Below are 12741 nucleotides of genomic sequence, written 5' to 3' on the forward strand. Positions count from 1 at the left end.
GACAGGGATTCTTTTTAAAAAAATAACAATTATAGTTTTTCTACTAAGTTTTATTTGTATGTGTGATGGGACGATGAGCTGCTTGTGTGTAAAATCCTAGTCCCTCAGAGTTTGGTCAAGTTTGCAAACCTCTGTCTGTAACGGAGCCCCTTAAACATGGCTCCGTCAGTCGCTGGCAGATTCCGACAGTGGTTGCTTTCGGAATCGCTTCCAACATAAAAGCTCCTTAACGGAAACACGTCTTCTGGACTCTCTGCGTGACAGTTTCCGGCGAGGAGTGGGTGTCCCTACAGGAGGTCCTGAAACCTCCCCACTGTTTTCGCTGGAAGTGTCTCTGAGCCATCCCTCCAGCTCCCTTTCCCTCAGCTCAGCTCCTCTCCCCCTACTGGTTCCCTCTTCAGCTGCTGAGTCTTTCCCAACCTGTGTGAGCCCTTTCACTTCCCTTCCTTCCGATGGCAGTTCCCTGACATCCACCTCCCCTCCAGGGCCCCCTTCATCCCCTCTCGCCCCCTCCTCTACGGGCGGTGAGGAGGCAAAACCCCGGAATGAACTTCCTTCATCTTCCGATGTCCCGAACACTTCTCTCCACCTGTTGCGGTTCCTGGTCTCGAAGTACTCCTCCTCCTCAGAGTCCATCTCCCCTTCCCCTTCCGATTCCGAGAATCCTTCCAACTCCTCCTCCTCATCGGTGGTCCCAAAGTATTCCCTCCGGAACCTCTCCACAGGCTGAGGTTTCCTTGGGAACCTTTGATGGAACGTTTCTATCAATACCTCGTCATTGATATCTTCTGCCATTACCCAAGTGTTTTCTGACTCCGGTTCTCCTTCCCACGCTACCAAATACTCCACCTGATTCCCCTTCCACCTGGCGTCGAGGATTTCTGCCACATGGCTGCTGCATTCCCTTTCTTCTATGACCGGTCCCCGAGTGGCCATCCCTTCTCGTCCCCCCTCATACGGTGACAGTAACGACCTGTGAAATACTGGGTGCAGTTTCATGTGGTTGGGTAACCGGAGCCTGAAAGCCACTGGGTTGACCTGTTGAATGACCTCAAAGGGACCCAATCTCCTGGGTCTTAATTTCTTACAACCTCCTTTGAACGGCAACCCTTGGGTTGACAGCCACACCCTATCTCCCACCCTTATGGTTTCACCTTCCCTTCGGTTCTTGTCTGCCTGCCTCTTGTATTCTTCCTTCGCCCTTTCTAAGTTGAGTTGGAGCTGACGATGGATTGCTTCCATTTCTTCTACAAAATGCTCGGCTGCCGGGACACCCCATCTCTCCCCTTCTCCCCCTGGGAAAGCCCTGGGATGACACCCATAATTAGCCAAGAAGGGGCTCATCCCTGTGGACACATTCTCGGCATTGTTGTAGGCAAATTCCGCCAGCGCCAACTTTTCTACCCAGTCATTCTCTCTGTCATTGACATAACACCTCAGGTATTGCTGGAGGACCCCGTTTGCTCTTTCCGCCTGCCCGTTGGTTTCAGGGTGCCGGGCAGTCGAAAAGTTGACCTCCACCTGCAGTAAGCTCATGAGCTTCCTCCAGAACCTGGAAGTAAATTGTTTTCCTCGGTCTGAGACCACCCTCAATGGCACCCCGTGCAACCTAAAAATGTGTTCTACAAATAACTTCGCTGTCTCTTCCGCCGTGACTGCATGCGAGCAGGCTACAAAGTGGCACATCTTTGTTAGTAGGTCTACCACCACCATGATGGCTGTTTTCCCCTTGGACTTCGGCAGATCAGTCATAAAATCTATCGACACTGCCTCCCAAGGTCGTTCTGGGGTTGGTAAGGGTTCTAATAGCCCCGCCGGTGCCCGCCTCTCCCCTTTGGCTCGCTGGCATTGCTCACACCCTCTTACATACTCCCGTACATCTTCCCTCACCTTAGGCCACCAAAATTCCCTGGTGACCAACCACATGGTTTTGTGTTGTCCAAAATGCCCCGCCGTGGGGCTGTCATGCAACTGCTTGAGTACCCTCCCCCTTAAGTCTCCTTCAGGGATATACAGTGCCGCTTTGTAATACAAAGCTCCATTTCTTTCCTCGAAACCCCCTGGTTCCTCTCCCTCACCCCTAAGACCTCTGAGCTTATTCTGGGCGTATTCATCATTCTCTGTTTCCTCTACCAGTTCTCTTTGTCCCACCAATGCCGCCCCACACACCCAGCGGTCCTCTGGAATGACATGTCTCTTTTCGGGTGCTCCCTCCCCCTCCAAATATTCAGGTTTGCGTGAGAGAGCGTCCGCCCTAATGTTCTCTGGGCCTGGCACGTAACAAATCTCAAAGTTAAATTTGGAGAACTCCTGGGCCCATCTCACTTGCCGTTGGTTGAGCACTCGTGCCGTCCTCCAATACTCTAGGTTCTTGTGGTCAGTGCACACTTGCACCTTATGTTGTGCGCCAATTAGCAGGTGCCTCCATCTCCGGAACGCCTCATGAATGGCTAGTAGTTCTCGGTCATACACCGTGTAGTTCCTCTCGGATTTGTTCAGCTTTCGCGAAAAAAAGGCACACGGTCTCCACTCTGACTCCTCCTTCCCTGGCTGCAGAAGCACCGCCCCAATCGCTCTGTCTGATGCGTCAGTTTCCACTCTCATCGGTTTTTGTAAATCCACATGCAGGAGTTGTTGTTCCGAGGCGAAGGCCCTTTTTAGTTCCTCAAATGCTCGCTCCGCCTCCTCAGTCCAAACGAACTTCTTCTTACTGCTGAGACAGTCCGTAATGGGCGCCGTCAGGTGGGCAAAGTTTCGGATGAACTTACGATAGAAGTTCCCAAATCCTAGGAACCTCTGCACATCCTTCCTTGTTTTGGGTGTTTTCCATTCCAGCACCGCCTGGACCTTGCCGGGATCCATGGCCAATCCCTTGTCTGACAGGCGATACCCCAGGAATTCCACCTCCTTGGTATGAAACTGACACTTCTCCAGTTTCACCCACAGCTGGTTGGCTTGCAGCCTGCTCAACACTTCTCTGACGTCTCTCACATGCTGCTCCTCATTCTCAGAATACACCAACACGTCGTCTAAGAAGGCCACACAATTCTTGTAAAGCAAAGGCCCCAGGACGTGGTTCATAAACGATTGAAAGCACGCGGAGCCTCCTTGTAGGCCGAAGGGCATAACTAAATATTCAAATGCCCCCAAAGGGGTGAACATGGTGGTTTTCCATTCATCCCCCTTCCTTATTCGTATCAGGTTGTACGCCCCCCTTAGGTCCAGTTTAGTAAAAATCTTTCCCTTCCTGACCCTTGTCAAAATGTCGTCAATCCTGGGCATAGGGAAAGCCACTGGTTCTGACACTGCATTTAAGGCCCTGAAGTCACACACAAGCCTCGGCTTGTTCGTGTTTTTTTTATCCACAAAAAACACTGGGCTGCCCCCCACCGCCCTGGACTCTCTGATGAACCCTCTCTTCAGGTTCTTGTCAATGAACTCTCTTAGCTCCTGCATCTCTCTGTCTGACATGGCGTACAGCTTGCCTACAGGGAGCTGTGCCCCAGGGAGTAAATTGATTTGACAGTCAAAGGGTCTATGCGGGGGTAGTTGGTCAGCTTCCCTTTCGCTGAAGACGTCGCGGAGATCTGCGTATTGTCGTGGTACCTTCACGTTCTCCGTTACTTCAGTCCCTGCTAGGGTGGCTTGGGCCCCTGCCAAACCCTTTCCCTCTTTGCAGTGTTCTAAGCAATGTGCTGAACCAAAAGAAACCACTCTCTGATGCCAGCCCACCAGCGGATCATGTAACGCTAGCCAGCTCATCCCCAATATAATGGGAGCTCCTCCCAAGGTGGCCACATTAAACGCTATCAGTTCGGTGTGCCTTGCCACCTTCATTATCATTGGGACGGTCTGCAAGCTGACTTCTCCTCCCAACAGCTCCCTGCCATCGATCGTGGTCACCTGCAGGGGGTTGCTTAAAGGGATCGTCTGTATCTGGTGTTCAGCTGCAAACTCTTTGCTCATGAAATTGCAGGAGCTGCCTGAGTCCAACAGCGCCTTTATCTTTAGAGGGTGTCCGTTTGGCAGCTCTAGCGCCACTTCTATCACTAGGGCGGGTTTAGGAGGTTCTGGCGTGGGCACTTTCACTGCTCTTTGGCCTGGCTGCTGTGCCCCGACGGTGGCAGCCAGGCGTTGGCTTTTACTTGCTTCGGTATTTCTTCCTCTCTTCCCTCCACAGCTCCTACCATCCCTTGCCATTCCTTCCTCTGGGGGCAGACTCTGGCAAAGTGACCTGGCTGTTGGCAGAGATAGCATTTCCGGGCGCCTTTTCCCTCCTTCTTTCCCCCCTCACTGGGCTTTGAAACTGCGCGCGCGCGCGCTGTTCCGATTTCCATCGGCTCTGCCGGCGGGAAAGTTGGCTCTGGAATGTCTGGAATGCGGAACTCCTTCCAACGTTCCCCCTTCCCTTCCCGCCTCTCCAATGCTCTCGCCTCCTGGCGCGCTCCTATGGTCAGCGCTGATTTGGTCAGCTGGTCCATAGACTCCGCCCTGGGCGCCCGGGAAAGTTCGTCTTTCACAGCCGAAGAAAGCCCTTCTTCAAAGAGCATTTGAATGGGTTCCGCCGATAGATCCCACCCCAATTTATGGATCAACATGGTGAAGTCAGTCCAGTACTCACGGACAGATCGGCTCCCCTGTTTGCAAGCCATTAACTGTCTGCGGACCACTCCCTGTTCAATATCGCTGGAAAACATCAGATCCATGGCGCGAAAGAACTTCATCGTGTCCTTTAGGACGTCACTATTCGCTGCCATCAGGGGTCTAACCCAGTCTCTCGCCCCCTTTTCAAGATGCCCAATCACGAAAGCCACTCGTGATTCCTCGTCAGGGAATTCATCAAACTGCAGATTGAGGGCATATTGCATCTCTGTCCGAAAGCCATGATAGTCTTTGGGCTCCCCCCCAAACTTCTGCACCAATCCTGGTACCTTTCTGACGAGCTGGGTGTCTTTCCCCTTTTTGTCTGCATCCTGAGCCCTCCTCTCCTCAAGCCTCGCCGTCTGCAGCGCTAGCTGGACCTCCAACACCCGGTACCTTTCTTCCAGGCTTGGACCCGCTCCAGCTCCTGCTTCTCCGGTTCCGGCTGGGTTGCTCATGATGCCTTCTCCTGCACAAGCTGCTCACGAAGACTGTCGGAATGCTGTGATGGGACGATGAGCTGCTTGTGTGTAAAATCCTAGTCCCTCAGAGTTTGGTCAAGTTTGCAAACCTCTGTCTGTAACGGAGCCCCTTAAACATGGCTCCGTCAGTCGCTGGCAGATTCCGACAGTGGTTGCTTTCGGAATCGCTTCCAACATAAAAGCTCCTTAACGGAAACACGTCTTCTGGACTCTCTGCGTGACAGTTTCCGGCGAGGAGTGGGTGTCCCTACAGGAGGTCCTGAAACCTCCCCACTGTTTTCGCTGGAAGTGTCTCTGAGCCATCCCTCCAGCTCCCTTTCCCTCAGCCCAGCTCCTCTCCCCCTACTGGTTCCCTCTTCAGCTGCTGAGTCTCTCCCAACCTGTGTGAGCCCTTTCACTTCCCTTCCTTCCGATGGCAGTTCCCTGACAGTATGTTATGTGTTTTTATATTGCAAACCACCCTGTGATCCTCAGATGAAATTCAGTGAATGATGATGATGATTTTGGTTGCTTTTTTCTGAACTTTTCCCAACTTTTGGGAATACCTAAAGTTTATCTTTGGATCCAAACTGTAGATAAGGGGTTGAAATCTGTGGTCTTCTGCATATTATTAAATTCCAACTCCCATCAGCCCCAGCCATCATGGTAAAGGAGAGCCACAATTCCCCCTCCTTGGAGTAGTGGGTCCCACCCGACTCACGAGTTGAAGACTGATATGTTAGAAAACTGCATTAATTTAAAGTATCAAATCAGGTCGTTTAGGCCAGAGTAGGCAACATACAGCATTTTTATGTGCAAATTGGTCATTCCATGAATATGTGATTGATACAAGAACCAATTTCAGATCTTGTGGTGGGGGCAGGAAGGGGGAATCTTTTTAGTTGGTATTTATAGACCCATGGGAGCCAGAAACCTGTGCCAGATACATTGCGGGTGTACTAGTAAGAGCTGTGATTGATTTGAAGTAAACCACCAGAGCTCTTACCAATACAGTGGTACCTCAGGTTACATATGCTTCAGGTTACATACTCCGCTAACCCAGAAATAGTGCTTTAGGTTAAGAACTTTGGTTCAGGTTGAGAACAGAAATCGTGTTCCGGCGGCGCGGCAGCAGCAGGAGGCCCCATTAGCTAAAGTGGTGCTTCAGGTTAAGAACAGTTTCAGGTTAAGTACGGACCTCCGGAACGAATTAAGAACTTAACCCGAGGTACCACTGTACATCCCAATCTACCTTCTGCCCATCCCTGCTCTAGTGCTCCCTAATAATTATGGTGGAAAAACCATGTGCTTTCAGGGTGTTCCCTGCAAAGCAGCCACCAGAGGGAGGCCTGCAGCCAGGGATTAGCTTCCAAACACTCACCTCTCCTACAGGAGAGAGATTTAAACATCAATCCTATCTGTAACCAATTCTTTTTATTGTCTAGGAATGGGTAACTGATATAATTAGGAATGTGTCTAATTGTTTCAGAGCTTGTGCACTTACGGATGATACAAGCCTTGACAAGGTTTCCTTTGCTTGGGGCAGAACAATAGCCTCCTTTTCCAAGGTTTATGTTGAATTGTAGTGGCAGGCCTGGTAACAAAAAGCAGGATTCCTCTGCACCTCGTTTCTTAAAACTAGCTTTCATTTAGGAGTAAAGGACTGCAAAAAGTAAGAAAACCTTATTCACAAGAATAAAACTATTTCACACTTGGCTTCTCCAAGCAGTAGCTACTAAACAAGAATTTATAGATTCCTTATTTCTGTAATGAGAAGTGGCGATTGCATTCCCTCAAAAGCAAGAGTAGCCAGCATGGCACCTTCCAGACGCTGCAAACAATAAGCCCCTGCCAACCTGGTCAATGTTCAAGGATGATGGGAGCGGGAGTCCCCCATATCTGAAGGGTGCATTGTTGAGAATCCCTCTTCTAAAGGTTCAGGTTCCCAGTTTGGTGGTGCTCTTGGATCCAGCTTTGTCACCAGAAGCCCAGCTGACTACAGTGTCATAGAGCACCTTTACCAGCCGAGGCTGGTGATCCGACTTTTTTTGCGGATGTAGCTGCAGTTGCCCTGGTAACATTCATGTTAGGCTACTGCAATGCAAGCAAGGAGCTACCCCTGAAGAATACTCAGAAACAGCAGTTAGCTCAGAAGACAATTCCTTGAGGGTCAACTTGCATCGGGCTCTGAGAACAATAACTCACCGGTACTAAAATATATCCACTGGGTCTTATTTCTGAGCTCAGTTCAAAATGCTACCAATAGACTTTGCCCCCATGAATTTGTCTACATACAAGGGTATTTTGTCGCACCAGAATGCAGGTGCCACTGGTGCAGCAGCAGCAATCTGCAGAGGAAACTGGCACAGCCTTCTTGTAGTGTGCAGCTGGCAGGTGCGCACATGATTGTTTGCATTAAATGGCCATGGTTCTTATTTAAAAATATGTTGACCCTGTTATGCACATAACCCCCAGCAATTAAAATGAACTTTGAAGTACTGGGTCGATTCTCCTCTTCCTCCCAGAATTGAGGTCAATCATTCCAGAAGTCAGTCTGCCTTTATCTAGCTTGCAGGCATAAACCAATCCCAAAAGTCATTGTGTGGTAGAAACAATTTTGGAGATCCTTTTTGCCTGTGTATATGATGACGGGCAGCCACTTAGCCACAAATTGGCCCTTAGTCACTATTCACTTAGCACTGCAATGCCAGGTAAGTTTTTTTTAAATCCAAGGCTAGTTGCCAAACCCTGGTGATCCAGTCCTTAATTGAAAAGTCTGCAGCCTTCTAGTTGCCTGCTATCTCTGCCCAAGTTCCTTGTGAATAATTTCCCCTTTCTGCCCCCCTGGAACAGATAGAAGGCCAACAGTATTACAATCTGGGCTGTAACATTTGAAACGAACCCAAACTCTGCCTGCCCAAACCCCTGGGTTGTTGAACATGTCCACCAAAGATGGAATACGGTTCTTGTTTCATGTTTCCCAGGACTACCTATAAAAGCCAGTTCTCAACATTCATTGCAACAATTGCAGTAGGCAGCTTCAGGGGGCGCATGGGGGTGGGGCAAACATAACTGTCCTGATGTGAGTCATCCCAGCCACCTCCAATCTATTCTTCATTGCATGGGGAAGGCCTCTTTGTGTTCACTTGAGCACAAGACTTCTCTGTGAAATGAAAGGCACTCTTGCTTTATCGGGATTCCCAAATGCATATAGGGTTTTATGTTAAAGCGAACACCGGGACGGTCCAGGGTTGGGGGCGGGTGGTGCAATGCATGCAGAGACATCGAGGACAGGGCTCTCATGCACCCCTGCTTTCACCTTTTGTGTATTCAGCCAAATGTCTAAGCACGTCTAGTATGCCCAACGAAAGGAACCCAGGATGGGGCCTTGTAGAAAGGAGCCGCCCCTTTTTTAAATGACTGCGTTCATCTGCAGCAGGCAGCAGGTTTGGCTTCTACCCTGCAGCTGGGGAGTCTTAGGTCCAGAGAATGAATGTGGCCCTCCAAACCTTTCCACCTGGCCCCTTGACACTCTTCCAGTCTACACCCCAAGTGTTTTTGCCTGGCTGGAATATGTCCTTGAACTTCTGATCATGCCTCTTTCCCATCCCCGCTCTACTCCTGATTTCCTTTCTTTACTCACTCATCTTTATCAACGACTTGGATGATGGACTCAAGGGCATCCTGATCAAATTTGCAGATGACACCAAACTGGGAGGGGTGGCTAACACCCCAGAGGACAGGATCACACTTCAAAACGACCTTGACAGATTAGAGAACTGGGCCAAAACAAACAAGATGAATTTTAACAGAGAGAAATGTAAAGTATTGCACTTGGGCAAAAAAAATGAGAGGCACAAATACAAGATGGGTGACACCCGGCTTGAGAGCAGTACATGTGAAAAGGATCTAGGAGTCTTGGTTGACCACAAACTTGACATGAGCCAGCAGTGTGACGCGGCAGCTAAAAAAGCCAATGCAATTCTGGGCTGCATCAATAGGAGTATAGTATCTAGATCAAGGGAAGTAATAGTGCCACTGTATTCTGCTCTGGTCAGACCTCACCTGGAGTACTGTGTCCAGTTCTGGGCACCACAGTTCAAGAAGGACACTGACAAACTGGAACGTGTCCAGAGGAGGGCAACCAAAATGGTCGAAGGCCTGGAAACGATGCCTTATGAGGAACGGCTAAGGGAGCTGGGCATGTTTAGCCTGGAGAAGAGGAGGTTAAGGGGTGATATGACAGCCATGTTCAAATATATAAAAGGATGTCACATAGAGGAGGGAGAAAGGTTGTTTTCTGCTGCTCCAGAGAAGCGGACACGGAGCAATGGATCCAAACTACAAGAAAGAAGATTCCACCTAAACATTAGGAAGAACTTCCTGACAGTAAGAGCTGTTCGACAGTGGAATTTGCTGCCAAGGAGTGTGGTGGAGTCTCCTTCTTTGGAGGTCTTTAAACAGAGGCTTGACAACCATATGTCAGGAGTGCTCTGATGGTGTTTCCTGCATGGCAGGGGGTTGGACTCGATGGCCCTTGTGGTCTCTTCCAACTCTATGATTCTATGATCTCCAGGTGAACGGTTGCCTTGCTATGCCAGAAGGGACACTTGCAATGATGTGACCAAACCAGCAGTTTCTGAGCCCTGACCCTTGGCAGGCTGGCCCACGCAGGGCTCTTGCAGAAGGGCACAATGTGGCTCTGCATAAACAGCACATACAAGCATACTTGTTGTGGTGGTGGTTGTTTAGTCGTGCCCGACTCTTCGTGACCCCATGGACCAGAGCACGCCAGGCACTCCTGTCTTCCACTGCCTCCCGCAGTTTGGCCAAACTCATGCTGGTAGCTTCAAGAACACTGTCCAACCATCTCGTCCTCTGTCATCCCCTTCTCCTTGTGCCCTCCATCTTTCCCAACATCAGGGTCTTTTCCAGGGATCACTGTCTTTTTCATTGATCACGGCCTTGCTGTGGCAAAGGGGCTTGAATAACTCAGAGAAGCTATGAGCTATGCCATGCAGGGCCACCCAAGATGGACAGGTCATAGTGGAGAGTTTTGACCAAATGTGATCCACCTGGAGCAGGAACTGGCAAGCCACTCCAGTATCCCTGCCAAGAAAACTCCATGGACAAAGACAACAGGCACGCATACTACATCCCCTTAAAACAAGGAGGGACCATTTTCAGTTTGAGGGCTGAATTGTGGGGGGTGTCAGGGCAAGAGTGTGTGGAGCAACAGATGTGAGACTGTCCTTTGTACACCATCTTACATTCCAAAACTAGCCCATGCATTGCATCAGAATTGTATTGACAAATCTTGCGCTCTCCCAGTCATTTTCGCAGAGGAAAAAAGCATTTTTGTTTCCGTTGTGAGAGTGCCTCTCTGCTAACAATGATCCAAGGAGTCCTAGTGACTCCCTCTTTGTCATTGAGGATGATAACCTAAAAACCTAGTTTTGTTTCTCTGTGTGAATTAAGCTGCTTTAATCTCCGGCAGAAGCTGCATTTTTGCCTCATTGCTGCTTCCTTAGGGAAACTGATCTGCTTCCAAAGTGACGGCAAGGGGCTGCAACATTCAATATATTACAGCCACAGCTGGCTCGGTGGTGTAAAAATTTTAAGTCGCTAGACAAACTGGGAATTTGTGGATAAGAGAGAATGCATAGTAGCAGCACAAATCAAAATGTGTATAGCCATTTGCAGTCAAAAAAAGAAGATAATGCCTTAAGGTCAGCAGTGAATTGGCCACCTGGGAGTAAAGGCTGCCTCTCCAGAGGGACTTGTGTTGGATTCAGAACACCGAATCATTCTGCTCCTTTACCCATCCTCCTTTGCAGAATTTTATCGTGTTCCATGCGCAGCAGGGTCCTCTGCCTAGAATACATGTGTGAAAGACAGATCAGAGTGTCTGCCCTTCTTATAAATGCTAGGCCTGTGTCTTGAGTGCAGCACACGTGGAACAGGTGTTCCTTATGAGCAATGACATCACCGCTCATGGTGGACGACTGAGTCAGAGCCTGCTCCTGCCAAAGCATGAAGAAAATGAACTCTCTCTGCAGCAGAAATCAGCTGCAAGCCAGCTGTCTTGTCTTTTCTGCTATACAAGATTCAAGCGAAAGCTTTAATAAGGAACTGGCCTTATCACTAGCTTGTTCAGGAAAAAGAACATTTACTTTTAGTTTTTTCCTACTCTGTCCAAATACTATTCAAGATAATTATTTGCAGGTTTATCCTGCAATTCACTCTTTTGACCAAAAAAAATGGTTTGAGGATGTACCACAGGGATCAGTGGCTCTCCAGATGTTGGAGTGATTGGGAAGTCATTCAGCAACATCTGGAGGGCCACACGATCCCCATCTCTGGTGTGCAGGCGGAATCCCTGCCTATTACCACTAAGGTCCCACCGGTTCAGAGTGATCCCACAGTAAGTAGGCTTGAGTCCTGACAGGCTGCTAAGTAAATGAGTTAGAAGACATTCATAGGTTCCTCTTACCATTTGATAGGCAGGAGGTAAGTCACACTCTGCGTTTAGGGTTTCAGAAGCAAATTAAGCTACAATACTGCATGCATTTACTTGGGAGAAAGTATAGTGGAAGTCGGGGAGGATGCATGCGTAGAAATGTAAAACAATGGTTTGTTCTTGGGAGACTCTATGCAGCCTTAACCTTTGTGTCAAAAGCCCAGTTGCGTTCAGTAGGCATTAGCACAGTTCAAGGATACAGCTGAGCAAGGCAAAAGCAGAATAAACGTAAGAAAAAATTTGCAGTGCTTTGGTTTACCTCGTGATCTGCTGGAAAGGAAAGGGAGAGTATATAGGATATTAATGTGCAAACCGCAGGATCAAAAAATTTGCTTCTTCTGTCTGACTGCAAACAATTTGGAGAGTTTTCTATCTTCTCTCTCAGTTTATTTGCCTACTTAGGTAGAGAATCATTTGGATATTTGCCTGTTTTATACACAGTGCTTGGGGCACGTCCCTGTAGCAGCATTTGCAGAGGCCTAGTAATGCAAATGTTTAGTTACTTTTCTGTTTCCTCCTCCTGTCTAAGCCCAATGTTTATTTTCTTTCCTGCATTCTGCTTGCTTGCTACTCCTACAATAACTGCGGCAAGTACCATTGCCCAAGCAAAGGTAATTTTTCGAAACCCAGTTTGCATGAGGGGGATGAATACCAGTTTAGATTTTCTAATGGAAGACAGTGGTGCACACGGAGAACTCGTAAGCATGCCCTGTTATGAAATGATTGTGTAATGCAATTCCCGTTGCCTAGTTAGGTTGCTGGAAGCAACTTCACTTAATAGCAGTGCTGCTATTTGAATGGCCATGTGATGCAATCCATCCATTCCCTGGTGTCTGTTTTTTGTTGTTGCTTTTTGGCCACTGGGGAAAGAGACTTTGAGGGGAAGACGGTGCTTTAGTCTTTCCAGTTTCTGCTGGCTGCAGAGCTACAAGAAGAACAGGCCCTGCCTCCTTTTATAGGTAGTTTTAGAGCTTGCAAGTGTGAGGCCTGCTGAATGTCCCTGTCTCATTCACAACTAGGGTTGCCAACTTCTTTTACTGGGCCCATGTTTTTAGCAAATCCCCCCCCTGCCCCCATCACCGTGAAAAGCTTCTTGCAAATCGCTGCCCTTGAAGAACC

Source organism: Podarcis pityusensis (genome assembly GCF_964106645.2).
Source record: "Podarcis pityusensis genome assembly, chromosome: 3".
In the NCBI taxonomy this organism is placed as follows: domain Eukaryota; kingdom Metazoa; phylum Chordata; class Lepidosauria; order Squamata; family Lacertidae; genus Podarcis; species Podarcis pityusensis.